Source organism: Rhinopithecus bieti, unplaced genomic scaffold (assembly GCF_001698545.2).
Source record: "Rhinopithecus bieti isolate Rb0 unplaced genomic scaffold, ASM169854v2 scaffold_4781, whole genome shotgun sequence".
Classification (NCBI taxonomy): Eukaryota; Metazoa; Chordata; class Mammalia; order Primates; family Cercopithecidae; genus Rhinopithecus; species Rhinopithecus bieti.
The window spans coordinates 4,927,347-4,932,964 of record NW_016805181.1 but is presented as its reverse complement, the minus strand read 5'-3'; positions in this window follow the sequence as shown (position 1 = coordinate 4,932,964).

Below are 5,618 nucleotides of genomic sequence, written 5' to 3'. Positions count from 1 at the left end.
TATTATATATATGAAGCACTCAATTTTCTATATATTACAAGGGGTATTTTCAGCAGGAAGAATGCCAGTATAAATCAAAACTCCCCTGCTTATGGAGAACACTGAACCCAAGCAAATTCTCCTGGGAGTCCCTAGTCACTGGGAAAGACACTGTCCCTGAACAGGAGGAGTAATGACCCCCTTTCACACAACCTTAAATGTTATTTTCCCCTGAACACTATGTTAGATAAATCACTACCTTCTCAGAAAAGTCTGTAGAAGTTCAGGTTATCTATGATCTAGCTACAGTATATTGTTTTCATTATTATTGTACTGAATGCTGCTGCAACTACATGCATTGAGCTGTTAGCCTATCATAGATGTTATGCAACAGAGACACTTTAGGTGTAAATAAGTAAATTGGCATTTTCCAAGCTAGCGTTTTGAACCCTATTCTCAGTATGTCAATTAGGGTGATATGAAATGAAAACTTGTTATGTATTAAAATAAGTGTCAGTAACAACTGATGACAAGAACTTTAAAAGGCTTTTTTTACCTTAGAATCTTCAATAACTGAGTGTGCTTTGCAAATCTCCATCAGGGAGCCTTAGTGTGCTATATTTTCCAAATTTGTTCTACAAAGTAACTTTATTTTTTCTTTTTTCAGGACTATTAACAACTCCTGAAATACTAAGTTTAGAACACAGTTTAGTAAAGTGGGTTAAGAAGTATTTCCTGTGACATAACTAAGTTAATTCAGCCAGTGCAGTTTAGACTAGAAGGGACTAGAAGACTGATAGAAGAAACCCATATTTAAAAAATAATATTATTTATGGCCACTAAATAGAACATTTTAAAAACAGTGTCTTAAAAGAATTAATTTATACTGACTGTCTAAGTAGCAAAAAAGCAAACAAACAAACAAACACACACTCTGGTTATAGAACACTATTTTATTGGGCTTAGTGTTGCTTGGGTGTGACCCATGTCACCTTATGCCCTTTGGATTAGAAATACTTGTGTGGCTGACCTAGGAGATGGATCATGGAATATAAATTTACATGTGTAAGAACATCTGCTCTGAATTATAAAGAGCTCACTTACAATTTCACCTTGGAAATATGACTTATTTATAAGATGGCACTACCTGTAATGGAAAGTTAAACTTCCTACATCATGGATGTGTAAGCAGATGTGTTCTCATTCAAGCTTTGCATTCCTTATCTATGTTGGTCTAAATTAGTGAGGTGAGCCTGTCCCCAGAGTTGATATGTGAATACAGTGTGAAGAGAAAAACACTCCTTCTTCAGTGTTTCAGCCCTGTTTGCAGTTCCAGTCACACCTCCTCATGTTACTGGTAAATCAGTCAAGCTGCTGGCATGAGTTTGCAGCTCAGAGCAAGGCAACTTGTCCCTTGCTGAGCTAAGAGGCAGCCTCCAGGCTCCTTTTAATCTGATTGTTTTAATTTGATTTAATCTGCCCAGTAAATATTTTTCCTCAGCTGCAGAAAAGTGTAAATCAACCAAGTAGTTCATAATCTACGTATACAGTTAACAGAACTCACGCTGGTCGACGCAATGGGAGTTGATTTGAGTTTGCTTTTTCCAGGCCATCACCACAGTTCCCCGCGGGGTTAGCATTTGATATGATGGTAATAACAGAGCAATACCTCACCCCAGTATTAACTCCAATTCATTGATCGGTTGCTATGTACTTGTAGCTTTCCGTTACCCTCATTATACTTGGGAAAATAGGCATTGTTGTCCCCATTTTACAGATGAGTTAAATGAGGTGCAGAAACATTGAATGCTGTGCCCAAGGTCTCCCCTAAGAGTTGGTGAAGCCAACATTCAAACCCCAAGTATGCTCAATGCCAATACCTTTGTTCTTGCTATTATACTATCACCATTCTGTCTGTATAAAATGACACACACACAATTTTAACATGTTCAGTTCTATGAGCTAACATCCTTGAGCTGACTCAACAGACTTGGCTGGAATTTGTTTTTTTTTAATGCCAAGCATCTCAGAATCAAGATCAAATTGGATCTTTCAAATTTCTTCCAAAATTCCCACGGAGACACAGATGATGATAATTCAAACATCTACTAATGTTTAGTACTAACATGTAAATTTTATCCAGAACTGGGAGGCACTTGTGCAACTGCAAGACCATGAGCCTGTATAGAAGAACATCTTCTGAGGCCTGCTTCTGTGATGTTTCTGGGGAAACTGAAAACCTGCTCCCACTAAAGCAGGGAGGAAGACTATTTCCTTGTTCTACTATGGACCCATCAATCCAGAATAATCAAACACTCACCACATCTCAAGACCCCTCTGCTTCACAGGGGTTAGTGTTTGAAGCAACCAGGACAGGGATGACTGAGCTGTGGCCTGGGTTAGTAGGGGTGTAGTGATGGAGAAGGATATGGAGAAGGAGTAGGAGGAATAAGTAAAAGTATGTTAAACATTTTACATGCAGGGAGAATCAAAGTTGACAGCAATAATAATAACAGCAATGTGTTGAGTATACACATAAAATGATTCCTTTTCAAGGACATGCTTATAAGTTTGTTTGACTCAGAGCTTAGAAAACTTAGCAAAGGAGTATTTTCTTTTTCCTTAGGGGATAAGAAGATTGATCTGAGGTAAAAAAAAAAAAAATTGGATTTGAGTCTTATTATGCTACTTTCTTTTTTGAGACAGAGTCTCACTCAGTTGCCCAGGCTGAGGTGCAGTGGCACCATCTCAGTTCACTGTAACCTCTGCCTCCCAGGTTCAAGCAATTCTCATGCCATAGCCTCCCAAGTAGCTGGGATTACAGGCACCTGCCATCACACCTAGCTAATTTTTTTTTTTTTTTTTTTGGAGATGGGGTTTCACCTTGTTGGCCAGGCTGATCTCGAACTCCTGACCTCAAGCGATGCACCTACCTTGGCCTCCCAAAGTGCTGGGATTATTGGTGTGAGCCACCACGTCTGGCCTCATTCTGATCTTTACTAGTTATGTGACCTTGACAAGTCATTTACCTTTCATGAACCTCAGTTTACTGAACTGTCCAATGAGAATAATAATGTCCATTTTCAAAGGATGCTGTAAGAATTAAATGAGGTCATACATAGAGTATGCATATCCTGGCATTTTGCTATCATTTAAAATTGGTAGCAATAATAATATTTGAGGCCTTGTTCTGGTATTACAATTGGGCCACAAAACAATTAGTCAAGGTAAATAGAAGAAATAGACCCAGAGCCTGCACATGGCTACCAGTGCAAAGGCTATATTTAAATTGAAATGATTATTCTAGTCCTAGTTAATGCTTTTTCAATTACATCTCCATGTTTTGTCTTGACTTTCTTAGACTGATAGATATATGTTTAAGAATATTTTTGAAAATCTTAAAAGTAATCATTAAAAGAATTAAAACCATATGTGTGCCTATTAAAGTTTGGGAAAATATAAAAGCAAAGACCTCCAACTTGAAAAAAGCAAAAGAAATATGAAATATACATCCCAAATATAAAGTACTCACACAGAAAAAAGGTGACAGAAGAATAACACAAATTAATTGTTAAATAAAGACAAATGAGTTTAACATTCTTATTAAAATACAGCCTCCTTTGGGGAACAAAATAATATTAGTAAAACAAATGTCTGCTCTTTTTAAGGGTAAATCTTGAAACAAAATGACAGAAGAACAGATCAGTATAGTAAGATGGGCAAAGATTTTTCCAGTAAATGCAAACACAAGAGCTTAATGTTGGATAAATGGATTGTGTCTTGCAATTTTAATTTGTATTTTGTCAGTTACAAATGAAGTTGGACATCTTTCATAAGTTTTCTAGTTCAATTTTTTTCTTATAAACTTCCTGCTCATAATTCTTCCTCAATTTTCTATTGTATTTTTGACTTTGTAACTGATTTATTAGAGTCCTCTATGTTAGTCCTTAATCGTATGTGTTTCAAAAAAATTTTCTCATTTGTCATTTGTCTTTGGACTTTCTCAAAACAGTTTCTAAATTTGTATGCACAAAACTGTTTATTGCAACTATTTTAATAGTAAAACCTGAAGAACACTCTTCTATATAAACATTAGGGTCAACTTGCTTTTTTCACAAGAACCTCATGGGGTATATTAAAGAAATTGTATTGAATCAACAGAATTATTTATGGAAAATTGATTTATATATGTTATTAAGTTTTTTCATCTATGATTTCCGTATCAGTTTGTCATTTATTTCCAAATATTTATAGTTTCCATTAAAATTTGATCTTCAAACCACACACTATTTAGAATTGCTTTTTTTTGAAATTCCAAATTTATGGGATTTTGGGGGAAGCATAGTTATCACTTTTAATTTTATCGAATTTTGGTTACAGACAATGGTTTTTGACTTATAAATTATTTGATATTTATTGACATTTCCTTATTGATTAATACTGTATTAGTTTTCTATTGCTGCATAACAAATCATCCCAAACTTCATGACTTAAAATGGCACCCATTTATTAGCTCATATAGTTCTATAGGTCAGAAAACTGGCACAGAGCAGCTGGATTCGCTGCTCATGGTCTCACCGTGCAGAAATTGTAGTGTCAGCTAATCTTGTCTGGAGGCTCTGGGAAAGAATCTGCTTCCAAACTCATTCTTGTTGGTACAATTCAGTTCTTTGTGGGTGTAGGACTGAGGTTCCCAGCTAACTCTGCCAGCTATCAGCTGGAGATTGGTCTCAGCTCCTAGAGGCCATTTGCATGAAGAGCCTCGTGACCCCATCCATCTTTAAAGCCAGTAACAGTAAATTTCTTCTGTATCAAATCATCCTCATACTTTGAATCTCTGGATTGTCCTGTTTCTGACCTCTAGACCCAGATTTAAAGGGCTCATGGAGCTAGGTCAAGCCCACTTGGATAATTTGTCTATTTTAAGGTCAACTGACTTGGCAACTTAAGTACATCCACAAAAATCATTTTACAGCAGTACCAATACTAGTGTTTGATTGAATAACTGGGTGTATGTACCCTGGGTTTTGGGCTCTTGGACGCCCTCTTAGAATTCTGCCTGCCATAGATCTATGCTTGAAAAGACTATATTTTATATATACACTGTGTTCAGTGTTTCATGAATATCTATTTGGTCAAACTTACTATGACCCTCAAATCTTCTAGTCTTTTTTTTTTTTTTTTTAATTATACTTTAAGTTCTAGGGTATATGTGCATAACATGCAGGTTTGTTACATATGTATACTTGTGCCATGTTGGTGTGCTGCACCCATCAACTCGTCAGCACCCATCAATTCATCATTTACATCAGGTATAATTCACAATGCAATCCCTCCCCCCTCCCCCCTCTCCATGATAGGCCCCGGTGTGTGATGTTCCCCTTCCCGAGTCCAAGTGATGTCATTGTTCAGTTCCCACCTATGAGTGAGAACATGCGGTGTTTGGTTTTCTGTTCTTGTGATAGTTTGCTAAGAACGATGGTTTCCACCTGCATCCATGTCCCTACAAAGGACACAAACTCATCCTTTTTTATGGCTGAATAGTATTCCATGGGGTATATGTGCCACATTTTCTGAATCCGGTCGGTAACAGATGGACATTTGGGTTGATTCCAAGTCTTTGCTATTGTGAATAGTGC